This window comes from Esox lucius, chromosome 21, assembly GCF_011004845.1.
Source record: "Esox lucius isolate fEsoLuc1 chromosome 21, fEsoLuc1.pri, whole genome shotgun sequence".
NCBI lineage: Eukaryota > Metazoa > Chordata > Actinopteri > Esociformes > Esocidae > Esox > Esox lucius.
This window is the reverse complement of record NC_047589.1, coordinates 24,231,219-24,246,379: the sequence shown is the minus strand read 5'-3', so window position 1 is coordinate 24,246,379 and position 15,161 is coordinate 24,231,219. Positions and strand designations below refer to the sequence as shown.

Sequence of the window (15,161 nt, the reverse complement as noted above, 5' to 3'; positions counted from 1 at the left end):
GCCTTATTTTGGTTTAAAATAATTATTCAACTGACAAATAATTACTACTGACATGCGAAAACCCACACAGTAATGGGCCCCCCGCTAAGCCCTGCGCCCTGTGAATCATATCCCCCCTGCCCAGCGTCAGTGACGGCCCTGCATACTTGTACTATACAGCCTACCAGGAAGGGGTCTGCTGATGTATGACAGATCGTAATGTACGGTCATAATGTTGGGCCTGTTATACCAAGTGACGGCATACGGTCTGTCAACCAGCACAAAGTGGTGCCATCCTGGTGCGGCACGGTACCGAAATACAGAGGCCAGTTCCCCTCCAGATTATATTATGTTGTTAATTGCACAAAACAGAACTGGGTGGGTGGGGAGGGGGGGGGGGGGGTGGTGAGCCGATGAGTCTGCCGTTGTGCCCTTGAGCAAGGCACTCAACCACAGCTGCTCCTGTAAATTGCTCTGGATGAGAGCATCTGTTTAATGGCGTAAATGTAAATATATACGTTGCCAGAGTGTTCTGCATAGATCCAATTCTAAAAGTCTGTATAAATGGACACAAACGTGTAGCTTTCGAGGTTTACCGTTCCCTAGCGACACGCAATTAGGCAATATGGCATTAGTGGGTGTAGCAAATGGCAAATATAACACGGCCATGGGCAGTTCTTATGACGCAATGCGGCGTGCCTGGATATAGGCTTTACCAACGAATGACATTTTGGCCATATACCACAAACCCCTGAGCTGCCTAAATTATGCCTCAAAATGTCAGCCAATCAGCATCCACGACACAAAAGGCTAATACACTATGGCTTTCGTCCAGTAGATAACACAGTGTGCTACTGCCAGCTGTTTTGCACTAGATTTCCTTCATACACGCGGGCATACACACACACACAGCCCATGAAGATATGACAGATGCTGCACCATTCCTGGGGCCAGTTAAATGTTCTGACAACAGCCGGTTGAATATCAGACTCGTGATAGTGAGTGATACGTCAGAGACATCACGGCAGCTAACCAACTCTAATTCACCACAGAGGGACATGACCAAAAGGGCCACACATGGTAAGCTTCTGAATGGTCTTCAAGCTTGGGACATGGGCTCCACCTGTAATTAGTAAAGAGTAGAAATGGAATGGGTGGTCATCCACTCTGTGATTCCAAACACCATAGACGGACACTAGGAGTGTTAAATTGTTTCTGTTTCATGGTGTTGTGCATGGGTAAGGTAAAGGCGCTCGACCATTACACAGAAATCGTTAGCTCAGTCTCCACATCTGGAAGCAAATGAGAGATCTCAACTTCAGACCATGACACTCCTGATAGCAAAACACCCTTTTTTTGCCCCCTTTAACCTTGGTAATACCTTCAAAACAATAGACAGACCCGGAACTTCATACCACAGAAGATCCGTGATTCACCGTATGCTAGGCTGTAGAACCACCTTCTCAAGCACTGAGACAGCCGGACAGTGAAATGGTAAATAGTGAATGAAGGCAACTGCAGAAATGTTCTCTCACAAAAACATATCAAAACATAATGTTTCAGTTAGATAACTAGCAGTGTGTCCCGTCATCACCTCAACAATTATTTATAAGGCCGTTTTGGCTCATTTTCGCCGCTACCGGTCACGCAGCGGTCTGTTCTAGATTAGCTCCTGTACACTATGGGCCAGTTTCACAAACACAGATTAAGCCTAGTTTAGGACAAAGACAACAAGCTCAATGGAGTTCTGTTGAACTAGATTTTTTTCCTCCTAGGCAAAGCTTAATCTGTGTCTGCGAAACTGGCCATTTACGTTTGGCTTTGGGGGCAGTGGGGCTTGGTATGGTTGGCTAGTTTTATATCAATAGGACAACAAGTGCCTACAAGTTACATAGATTCTTAAGTCATTACTAAGAATATGGAAAAGATGTGAATTTCGTAGCTATGACTAGTCACATTTTTGCTTGTTGCAACAGGTCTAAATTCTAATCACATCATCGGATGTAGCATTTCAGCATTTCACTTTTTTACAACCATCTGGTCAGTGCTAGACTTCGGCCGGAAGGGAAAACAGTGTTCCAGTTCCCTTTTTTAGGCAAAACAGCAAGCCTTATTGGAACAAGCCTTATTTGTCACGGTGAAGGGTAGGCAGGACAAGAGGCGCAGAGCGAGGAAAGGGAAACATCCTTTATAACACAAAAATAACAAAAGGAGAGGCAAACCACAAACTGAGTGCACACACAACACAAACAATGATCACAGTGGGTGTGGAAACTGCTGAACTTAAACAGCGCCTCAGCTGCCTCTAATTGGGGACAACCAAAACAGCAGCGCAGAGATTCCTAGAGGCACCTTTGTGGTCAGGCCTTGACTGTGGCCCCCAGGTGCATAGAGATGCCCAGTGGCCCCAAGCCAGGACCTGTCACTCCTGAAATATTTTGTGTTGCCTGTATACGTTTGCTGTTTACCATTTGTATTTCCATTTTGCATATTTGTCTTAACCTGAAGAGAAATATCTCTCAGTTGGTGTTTTTAAGAAGGCTTGCAAATGGATGTGAGCTGTGATAATGCGTAAACTGGGCGACACATCTCCCGTCCCTTTAAGAGCGTGCGTGTGTGTCTGTGTGATTCCGTTGCTCTGTGTTAGTCCTCTGTTGGAGCAGCATGCTGGAAAGCACAGTTTGCAGACATTCTACATTCTGCAAAGACTTCATCCGATGATTAGGGCCCAGCGTTTCATCATCCAACTATCTGACACGTTGCCAGCTAATGTTTGATGTCCGTAGTAAAGTACAAACACGTTCGACCCCGCCCCCCGCCCCCGCCCCCCAGAGATCCAAAAGGATAAGTCCAGAATTAGAGAGAGGAATTCCATTACATTCTAATTAGCCTTTTCAGCACACAGAACGATCAGCATCAGGGGAGGATTACAGTCTGAAAGCAGTATTATGTAGCAACAAAATACGATTTTCTCACCAGAGGATAAGCTGGAGACTAATAACAACATAATTAATTGTATGCATTGGCCTTTTTAATAGACAGAGTCCTCTGCATGAGCTGCAATAACAGCCAACAACATAAATCTAATAGTTTAATAAAGGCTATTAACCCTATACACACACATCAGAATTAAATTAAACATGTCCGCATGTAAGAAATGTTATGTCTTGGTGTTTTGTCTTGTTATGTCATGGATGGATTGGCCATATACTGCCAGGGCTGAATTTATGTCCCCGTCTGCCCCTAGTTAGTGGCTTCATGGCTAGCAAGCAATTAGGAGAAAAACTAAGTGAACATGTTCAGGTTTTGAAAACAATATGGGTGCGAATATACATTTACCCCTTCCATCATATGTAACTGCATCCACAGCCCTGTCTTAGGGTCCCGCACGGGTCTGTGCCAGAGATGGACTGGACTGGGTTGGCTTCATCGGCTCCAAGAGCCACCAGACACGCCAACACAGATTTAGTTCTGAGAGTCACGAACCATTACCCACAAAACAACATCAATGCATTCACGACTCCAGGCATAAAGAACATATATTCATGACTTCACTTTCCTGCATTAATCAAATTTAAAAATTTAAGGATTAAGCTAAACCGTATCCAGTTACAACCCTACTATGTATTGATATATTATATTATATATTTATACATATACTATTGCATAATAATGCACTAAAGTGTCAAATAGACCACACCTGCCTTCTCAGGCTGGTTTCAAGGGAATATGTATGTTATTAAAATTTCAGTCTTCACAGCTGAATTTGTAAGATGTGTTACATGACATTATGTTAGGATACAGACCGGCAGGTAGGAGCAGTGGGGATCACAGAGTTATGTAGAGTCGATTTCTGGATTGGCATTGCAGTTGGGATGCGGGACAGCAGAAACCCCGCAGACTTCATTGTAAGCTGAGCATCCATCTACTAGCTTGATGTTCTTATCCACAAAAATTCCTCAAAACAGGAATTTCACCCAAAAAGCGGGATGGTTTATTCACTCGATACAAACTTTCATCAACTTCTCCCGCCCTAGTTACGCTATCTCGCCATTCTCGCGTGGGCTAAAAGCTTGGTCATAAAGTAGCATTGCGAGTAAGCCAACTTCGCGAAGTATGTTATTGGCTAGTTCCCTGTCCACTTTCTTTCTGTATTTTTATTAACACGCCGAGTGATTCATCCCAAGTTCACAGTCAACGTTCAAACCTAGAGAGGGATGGGCAGCTTTCGTCAAAGAGCAACAGAGACCTTTACTGCACCTGGAAAGCCCTAGATATATTTTGGTTCAACTGCAAAAGGTTCTGCTGCAGTGTGCCTTACTGAAGATGAAGAAAACGAGAAGTGGCAGGGCATGCTTCAATGGCCGTCGATGGCAGTGGCCTAAAGGCAAGGCCAGTCGATACTCTTCTCATCCTACATGCATTAGTCTTCCTCACGCCTAATGCTGTTGGGCATTCCATTACTGCCACTGAACTAAGGTTATACACAAATCTGACCATAGATCAGCTCCAGAAGCACATTTCATTTTCAGAAATTTCTCTTTTCAAAATGCACTTATCAGACAACGCTTTCAAACGAGATTGGCTGTAGCCACCTTGATCTAGCGTGTCTTTCAAAAGGATTCCCTAGAAAGTGCATTATTGGTCGGAGATACATGAACTAAAGTCAGCACACTTGCACACACATTCTTAACACTTTAATTCATAGCCTACCATTCATCACTGTATATGTCGAATTCAGATAACTCTACAACTACCTGAGTCAACAAACACAAAGAGACCACGTCTGGTCAATTAATCAATCTCATTAAATATTTATGTAAACTTCAACCCAGGTTTTACTGCGTACATTACACGCCACTTAACCCTAACCTACGTTTTACTGCCCACATTACTCCTTATATAACCCTAACCCACGTTTTACTGCCCGCATTACTCCCTGCATAACCCTAACCCATGTTTTACTGTCCGTAGTACACTCTGCTTAACCCTTACCCATGTTTTACTGCCCACATTACTCCTTATATAACCCTAACTCAGGTTTTACTGCCCACATTACTCCCTGCATAACCCTAACCCAGGTTTTACTGCCCACATTACTCCCTGCATAACCCTAACCCATGTTTTACTGCCCACAGTATTCCTTACTTAACCTTAACCCATGTTTTACTGCCCACATTACTCCATACTTAACCCTAACCCATGTTTTACTGCCCGTAGTACACCCTGCTTAACCCTTACCCATGTTTTACTGTCCGTAGTACTCCCTAAATCCTAACCCATGTTTTACTGCCCACATTATTCCTTACATATCCCTAACCCATGTTTTACTGGCCTTAGTACTCCCTACATAACCTTAACCCACGTTTTACTGCCCACAGTATTCCTTACTTATCCTTAACCCATGTTTTACTGCCTGTAGTACTCCTTACATAAACCTAGCCCATGTTTTACTGCCCACATTACACCTTACTTAACCCTAATTCATGTTTTACTGCATGCAGTACTCCCTACTTAACCCTAAACTGTCTTACACTCCACTCATTAGTATAATTAGTTCACAAATGTGACACAGAAATGTTGAACGACTGTCTGAAAATAGTGATTATTTCAATGAAAACACAACTCCTTGGCAGTGAAGCACGTGATCACAGGCTCAACCCCTTTGAGACGATCTCATAGTCTACTGGTCTGAGTTAATGGTTTCATGTAGGGAGACTGATGGTACCCTTAAAAATAATATAATACAGCACAAAATATCACTGACAACATCAGCTGTGGTTACAGGATATAGTGTGGAAGTATTCTGGGAAACACAACTGGTCTCGCGTTAACATGTTTAAATAATTGTTGTAATTATGGAGGCAGAAAAGTACAATGACATCACCAACATCAAAGTTGGTAATATCATTCCCAATTAATAAAAACAAAAACATGAATGTCTTGATTATGCATGTTTTTACAACACAAAGTTAATATTAAAACCCACTGGCAGCAAATACAGCATTGAAAACATTTGAATAACATTTTAACAACTTTCTATGTCAGTATACAGTACACCAATGTACAGTATCTCACAAAAGTGAGTACACCACTCACATTATTCTAAATATTTGATAATGTCTTTTCATGTGATAACACGGAAGAAATGTCACTTTGCTACAACGTAAAGTAGTGAGTGTACAGCTTGTATAACAGTGTAAATTTGCTGTCCCCTCAAAATAACTCAACACACAGCCATTAATGTCTAAACCGCTGTCAACAAAAGTGAGTAAGTGAAACTGTCCAAATTGGGCCCAATTATACATTTTCCCTCCCCGGTGTCATGTGACTTATTAGTGGTCCCAGGTGTGAAGCAGGTGTGTTAAATTTGGTGTTATCGCTCTCACACTCCCTCATACTGGTCACTGGAAGTTCAACATGGCACCTCATGGCAAAGAACTCTCTGAGGATCTGAAAAAAAAGAATTGTTGCTCTATATAAAGATGGCCTAAGCTATAAGAAGATTACCAAGACCCTGAAACTGAGCTGCAGCACGGTGGCCAAGACCATACAGCGATTTAACAGGACAGGTTCCACTCAGAACAGGCCTTGCCATGGTCGACTAAAGAAGTTGAGTGCACGTGCTGAAGACAAGCAGACTAAGGACATGGATTACTGGAACCATGTACTGTGGTCTTATGAGACCAAGATTAACTTATTTAGTTCAGATGGTGTCAAGCGTGTGTGGCGTCAACCAGGTGAGGAGTACAAAGACAAATGTGTCTGGCCAACAGTCAAGCATGGTGGTGGGAGTGTCATGGTCTGGGGCTACATGAGTGCTGCCGGCACTGGGGAGCTACAGTTCATTGAGGGAACCATGAATGCCAACATGTACTGTGACATACTGAAGCAGAGCATGATCCCCTCCATTTGGAGACTGGGCCGCAAGGCTGTATTCCAACATGATAACGACCCCAAACACACCTCCAAGATGACCACTGCCTTGCTAAAGAAGCTGAAGGTAAAGAGGCTTTAGAAGAGGCTTCCTTCTGGGACGACAGCCATGCAGACCAATTTGATGCAGTGTGCGGCGTACGGTCTGAGCACTGACAGGCTGACCCCCCACCCCTTCCAACCTCTGGAGCAATACTGGCAGCACTCATACATCTATTTCCCAAAGACAACCTCTGGATATGACGCTGAGCATGTTTACTCAACTTCCTTGGTTGATCAATGGCGAGGCCTGTTCAGAGTGGAACCTGTCCTGTTAAACCGCTGTATGGTCTTGGCCACCGTGCTGCAGCTCAGTTTCAGGGTCTAGGCAATCTTCTTATAGCCTACGCCATCTTTATGTAGCAACAATTATTTTTTTCAGATCCTCAGAGAGTTCTTTGCCAAGAGGTGCCATGTTGAACATCCAGAGACCAGTATGAGGGAGTGTGAGAGCGATAACACCTAATTTAACACACCTAATTCCCATTAACACCTGAGACCTTGTAACACTCACATGACACCGTGGAGGGAAAATGGCTAAATGGGCCCAATTTGGACATTTTCACTTAAGGGTGTACTCACTTTTGTTGCAAGCGGTTTAGACACTAATGGCTGTGTGTTGAGTTATTTTGAGGGGACAGCAAATTTAAACTGTTATACAAGCTATACACTCCCTACTTTACATTGTAGCAAAGTGTAATTTCTTCAGTGTTGTCACATGAAAAGATGTAATCAAATATTTTCATAAATGTGAGGGGTGTATTCACTTTTGTGAAATAATGTACATCCCCATGTACATTTATGAATACTGAGGACCATCAATGATTCCAAACTGAATTAACTGAGCACGAGCAATTTTGACATAAACAATGGACATGTTGCAGTGTTGCAAAGTTTTTTATTTTATTCTGTACTTGTTCCTTTATTCAAATCACGATTTGAATATATTTTTCAAGATATGGCCAAAAAAGCAGCATACATGGTTAATCACAAGACAAAAGAGCCACAAGATTCATAGCTATAGCTATCAAAGTTGCGGCAACAAAGTAATGACTTCAGAAAAAATTATAATTTATCATTAATATAGTTTTTCTTTTTCTTTGAAAATGACCAGTACTGTAGGCTGTGTTGATCTCTACAAAAAAATGTAAGACTATTCACGTGGTGTGTAGACTGAGCAGCTACTGTTTATTTGTTGGGATTGCAGTTTGGTGAATATACACCTGAAAAAGTAATCAGTTGAGCTAACTAAATCTTTGTGGAAACCCATTATACCATAAATACTTTGAGTAATTCAAATATATTTCAGAGTCACATCAAAGTGACATCCCCACGCTGTCAATGGGAGGGATATATCAGGCAGCAACTGACCATCCTATCCTCAAAGTTGATGTGTTAGAAGCAGGAAAAATGAGCAAATGTAAGGATATGAGCGACTTTAATAATGGCCAAATTGTGAAGGCTAGACGACTGGGCATCTCCAAAACTGCACCCCTTGTGGGGTGTTCCCGGTCTGCAGTGGTCAGAATCAAAAGTGGTCCAAGGAAGGAAAAGCAGTGAACCCAGCAACAGGGTCATGGGTGGCCAAGGCTCATTGATGCACTTGGGGAGCGAAGGCCTGTGTTGTCCGATTCAACAGACGAGCTACTGTAGCTCAAATTGCTGAAAAAGTTAATGTTGGTACTGATAGAAAGGTGTCAGAACACACAGTGCGTTGCAGTTTGTTGCGTATGGGGCTGCGCAGCCGCAGACCAGTCAGGGTGCCCATGCTGACCCCTGTCCATTGCTGAAAGCGCCTACAATGGACACGTGAGCATCAGAACTGGACCACGGAGCAATGGAAGAAGGTGGCCTGGTCTGATTAATCATGTTTCCTTTTACATCATGTGGATGGCTGGGTGCATGTGCGTCGCTTACCTGGAGAAGATATGGCACCAGGAAGCACTATGGGAAGAAGGCAAGCCGGCGGAGGCAGTGTGATGCTTTGGGAAATGTTCTGCTGGGAAACCTTGGGTCCTGCCATTCATATGGATGTACCACCTACCGAAGCATTGTTGCAGACCATGTGCACCCTTTCATGGCAACATAATTCCCAGATGGCATTGGCCTCTTTCAGCAGTAAAATGCGCCCTGCCACAAATCAAAAATCGTTGAGGAATGGTTTGAGGAACACAACGAGTTCAAGGTGTTAACTCCAAATTCCCCAGATCTCAATCCAATCAAGCATCTGTGGGATGTGCTGGACAAAAAGGTCAGATCCATGGAGGCGCCACCTCGCAAACTTACAGTACTTGGTGCCAGATACCACAGAACACCTTCAGAGGTCTAGCGGAGTCCATGCCTTGACGGGTCAGGGCTGTTTTGGCGGCAAAAGGGGGACCCACACAATATTAGACAGGTGGTCACAATATTATGGCTGATCGGTGTAGAACTCTTAACGCTTTTAGGTTTTATGAACTGTAATATGTGTTTTAGGCAACATAGGAATATAGGGTTCTGTGTATTTAAATGATAGGGCTTCATCTCATCTTCATCCGCTTATCCGGTATCGGGCTTCATCAATCACTTATTTTGTGTAAGTAGTTAACAGCAATTTTTCATTTGCTTCTTATACCCACTATAGCAGGCATTATTTACAGTGCATTATTTAGCTCTAATTTCACTAGCGCTAGCGACAGGAGGAGCTGTGGCAATACAGAATGCTGCGTTAGAAATATCATTATTATTCTCAAAAATCCATTAAGCATTGTGTAAATGTATCAGAACCCCCCCCCCCCCCCCCCCCCCCCCCACACACACACACTCACAAAAATACTCACAATGCGGTGATAACATGGACACATGGGACTAGGTATTCATATCTTATTAATAATAAATTAATACAACACACAAAAAATAATGAGCATTTTACTCTAATATCAATGTCTGACTACTAATAAACTATTTTAACACTTAAGTAAAATGTCAAGTGACCACTGTACAGAATGTAGCTACTATACCGTAACAAGTGTTTTCATTAAGAACATTTCAGTACCAGGGACAGCAACTGAGAGTGAAGTGAGCTCTTCAGAATAAAGTTTGTTGTTCCAAGGACAGCAATTAAAAACACTAAACATCCTTAACACGGATCTAGAGATGAAAACGCAGAAGACAAGAATCGGCTTGGATCTAAACAAATTTTTTTATCATACTTTGCTGGCCTATTCGCAAATAAAATCTGCTACTCTAGTTTAATACCATCTGGGTTGAGATTTGGGGGCTCCTCAATGGTGGGTCATTATGACTGACAGTGATAAGTAATTGAATAGCACCAATAGTTGACTAATTATTGATGAGTGCTAGTTCAATAAAGAGTGGACAATAATATGTAAAATCAGTAACTAAATAGTGTTCAAAGTAACTATCAAATCGCAAACATGTCCGTAGGCTAACCGAGAAACATTACCGTAAAGTAAGCTATCTTCTCAATCAATCAAATGTATTTATAAAGCCCTTTTTACAACAGCAGTTGTCACAAAGTGCTTTACAGGACACCCGGCCTTAAACCCCAAGGAGCAAACAACAGTAGTGTTGGATTTCATTCTCTCACCATTACAATAACTTATCCACAAGGACGTTTCCTTGAAGTGATATAACCGTCATATAATAAACTGAGTAGGTATGTAAATTCAACAATAGGGTGGGCCTAGACAGCCTATAATACCGTTACGTTAAAACACTGAATCAACGTTATATGACTGTACAGGCAGTAGTTCATGCACACGGAAACAATAATTTGATAACAGAAATGGTTTCAACAAGATTAGATGCCTGACGCCACCTGGACGCTCAGACGGGAACCTGGTTTTAGATTGGGGAAAAAGGATGGAGAAGTGCGAATTGTTTCTTACATCTTCGTCATCGCATGGGCTCCTCGGTAGTTTGTTTTGGAAACCGGGCGGTAACTCTTGACCTGGGCGAGGGGTCTTCACAGAATTCTCGTCTTCAACTGTTTGACCACCGAGCAGATGCGTTGCCTCAGGTGGATTTGGAAAAGACCTATTCGTGTTAATCTTGCCTGTGAACCTCTTATACATCGTAGCCATGATTCTTTATGGTGAAAAAATTACAGCATTTCTTTATGAAAAATATGAGTTTTAAATTAATCGGGTTGGTATAATTTTGGATAGTCCCGGTAGTCGTTTTTACACTCGGTGTCCGTGCCCTGGTAGAGCAAACAAAATGCAGGCCTATAGCTATTCGACTATATAGTTTTGTCCCATTTCAGGTTATAGCATAGCCAAAGAAAACACGAAGGTCCAAAAAAAAAAACGACCCAAAATGAGTTCAGGTCTTACTCTGAAATCACAGCACGTAGTTTCATCCTTCAAACCGTTCGGGGAATATGGGTCCTTTCCATTCCAGTCGATGCAGCAGCAATACTTGATTTCTGCACCCTCCAAACTTGAACCGAAATGGACGATCGGCAGCAAAAAAAATGAAAGAAAGAACTAAAAATGTATCATGTATATTGTAGCATAGTTATCCAAACCTGAAAAAAGATCCGCTATAATGATCCCATCCAGTGAATAGGAGAGACGCTGATAGCAAACTATTCAAAGACTCATCTCAAAACATTTCGCTCATTAACTCTCCCACGTTTCCAAGCACCAGCATGTGAAAAACAAACGCCGGTTCTGTGTCCGCGCCAAAGAATTAGGCCTTTCGCGGCTTTGCAGACTGCGTGAGTACATGGAATTTGTATTCGGAGTTTATGATTTATTCTTCAGCCTCTACCACCGCTGCACGTGCCATAGTACAAGAGTGCCGCCGTGTGGAAAAACTGCAGAGGGGTAATATGCCACTACAGTCGGTAGGTAAAGTTATATTACTATAGTGAAATTATTAATTATTCTAAAACATTTAAACAGTAAAACTACACAGACTGCTGGACAAACACACTTCATAAATAACAGCGGCATTTACATTACATCATAGCGCAAATAATCGACATCTAACAGTCTAACGCTGCCATAGCAAGGTCTCTATTCTCAGCTTTTAAAGCTGATTTAGGCTGGTACCTCAAAGACTAATTTGATAACACAGAACACATCTGTCTTTCCCATCTGCATGCTACAACGATTACTTTTCCAGCGGCTAGCTGGGATAGAGCAGAACCATCTCCATATCTTTACTGCATGCGGAACACTCCGGGCGACGACATTACTAAAATAAGGACATCTGCTCGGTGCTTGCTAATTTGCATACGTAAAACGTCCATAAACGACCCATCCTGCTACAGAAAACCTGCTGGCGCACCTGCCTCCACACCTCGCCTTCCCCAGCCAATCACCCACTCACCCTGTAAAGCCCAAGGGCAGGTGACGTGGCCTGGCTACACAGTGAATTAACGTTTATACACTTGGACAGCAGACCCCCGCAGTAGGCTACATTAGCTACGGGCGGCTCCGGCTCCCACTCCGACGTGAAGCCCGGCATTGTGGGGAATGGATCCAGCCGTACAGCTTAGTTAACACAGGGTATGGCTGTATCCCAGGCAGGGTGCTCGTCAGATGAGAAGGGATTGGCTTGCCTGGAATGCATCAAAGCCCATCTCACTTCTCAATAGCCGAACGGGCCAAGGCCTCAGTGTTTTCTCACCATAGTACCATAGGGATTTCTCTGCTCTGACACCAGTTAAAATTAACTATGGGGTTCCACATGTCTTGTTCCCTCTATCTGTGTTCATGAAAATGTATGTGACATCACATTCACGAGCAACAAGGCACAAGGGGGTGTGGCACTGTGTATGTCCAGTGTGCAACTGTTGGCATTCAGCGAATCGGCATTCAGAGTTCGAGAAGGTCCATAACTATCAATTGCTTCCCAGTGATTTGGGAACAGCTGGCTTTAGTAACAGCAAAGGAAGCGCTTTATAATTAATAACGCTGTATGGATGTAGTGGTCTATGGTGCTGAACCAGAAACATGGATGAAATGTAGAATACCTATTATGGGATGTAGTTTCCTCCGAAAATATCTCAACCCATTCTATGCACGCTAGTTTGGTTCCTCTCTAGGTTTCGTCCTACTTCCAACCAATTAGGGAGTTATTCCCAGTCACTGTGCATCATCCCTGTTGTTGCAAGCTCTTTACGGTTTCAGGCTGGACGTTTGTAAAAGCACTTTGTGACAACAGCTGATGTAAAAAGGGCTTTATGAAAAATAAATTTGACTGATTGATTGATAGTCCAATGCCTGGTCCAACGACACACACCCACATTTCTTCATTATAGACAAATAGAAAGAATGCGTCAAGCACTAACCCAAAATTAAACCAACACTGGCACCTAGTGGACAACTGATGGCCCTGATGTTTCTATGTGCATTCACATTTCTTCTAGTCTTTCCCGGTTATTTTATGTGCAGTCACCAGGCACAACATTTTTGGCACCTTTGATAAAGAAGAGCAAAAAAGGCAGTAGAAAATAAATAAAACTAAATTGTAATTTTTCCACATGTGGAATATATTATATTCCAGTAATGACTGAAGGAAATTAACCAACATTTCTCTAATTATGAAACGTCCCTTAATTTGACGTTAAACCAAATGCCAATGTGTGGCCAAAGTGCTCTATTTCATCTCATCCAACCATAGCACCCAGTTCCAATCAGAGTGCCAATTCTGTTTAGCAAACTCCAGACACATACATTTCTTAATTGTTCTCAATTGCTTTTTTCTGGCAACCCATCCAAATGGGCTACTGGCGCTGGAGACCCCAAGTTCTGTAATTCGAGGCCGTTGTATTCATCTTTACCTCCTCTATCTCACTGCATGTGGTGGCAAGATGCCCGTGCATCCACTACGAGTCGTGTTGACCACTGCTCTACTGCTTTCTTAATTATTTCCTTAACTGTCGTAAGCGGTTCATTTAGCAATTCTTTGGTACCCGTTGTCTGAGTCATGAAGGTCAACAACCATGTGTCCATTCATTTTTTATTCATTTTTCTGCACTTCCCCATGGCGATGGATGACAGATACATTTTGCAGAGAGCCTTTTTGCCGAAAGTGTGCCGGGCCAGATTGGTATCCATGCTGCAAAAGTGAATGGGGCCAGATTGGTATCCATGCTGCAACAGTGAAGGGAGCCAGCAGACGCTCGACCACCCAAGGCCACGAGACAGAAAGACGGAGACGTGCTTGAAAAAAGTAGAAGGTTAATGCAGATTTCCTTTCTTTGATTTTGCTTATAAGAATCAATTAGGGCTGCCAATAATGTTGACACAGCTCAAGTAAAAAGATTATTGGTAAAAATCTACGTTTTCTCAGATGAACTGTATTAACATAAATGAAACTATTTTCAATACAAATGTATGTTGCTTAGTGTAAAAAAAAATATTCTTACCTCTGCTGTTGTTTTTAAATACTGGTCATTTGCTTATCTTTATTAAGGGTGCCAATCATTGCGGAGGTGACTGAATCTCTCAATTCCACCCATGGTTTTTCATTATTTGTTACTCCATATATCATCCATCATTGACTGTACTGCATGTAAATCTGATACATAAATATATACAGAAAAACAGAGATTGGGGGAAATTCATGAGCTCAATAAAAGTCAACCTCTCAAATCTTGCCAACATATGCTTTTCCGCCTGTCAGACTCTCCAGTCAGAATTTCCCTCCCAGCTAAGACAATCCATGCAGACTCGAGCACAGTAAGGCATTGTACCACTCCGTTCCGTATGATGGATGTTTTCTCATTCTGCACAGCATTATGTGAGCAACAAACGTCAGGCCTGCCATCTCCCGAAGGCCCACAGCTATTCCAGACAATACGGATTTGGGATCCATGTCTCCAAACCTGGGCATATGGCGGGATAAGGGCCTTGGCTCCTGTGGAAGAGGTGCAGATATCAGGGGCCCTCATGCATGGTGCTCCAAAAAAAACGTTATGTTCTAGTCAGCCGTGGCAGCTCTCTGACAGATAATGAATGACTGATGCAAGCACAAGTGCACAGGTGACAGCATGATTATTGCACAGGTGTGCCTTAGGCTGGCCACAATAAAAGGCCACTCTAAAATGCGCAGTTCCATCACACAGCACAATGCCACAGATGTCGCAAGTTTTGAGGGAGCGTACAATTGGCATGCTGCCTGCAGGAATGTCCACCAGAGCTGTTGCCCGTGAATTTTATGTTCATTTCTCTACCATAAGCCATTTCCAA

General features: G+C 42.8%; 1 long non-coding RNA gene across 4 annotated transcripts in view; it reads right to left on the bottom strand.

Annotated features, from left to right (window-relative positions):
* dpp6a overlaps positions 1–15,161 on the bottom strand; it is a 211,447-nt gene that overhangs the window by 135,505 nt on the left and 60,781 nt on the right. Inside the window, exon 1 of one of the 4 annotated variants that reach the window (XR_002195864.2) lies at positions 10,845–11,616. The exons of the other annotated variants lie outside the window; for them this stretch is intronic. This is a non-coding gene — a long non-coding RNA (dipeptidyl-peptidase 6a). Of the gene's footprint in view, positions 1–10,844; positions 11,617–15,161 lie in introns of those variants that run through there. 4 annotated transcript variants of the gene reach the window in all.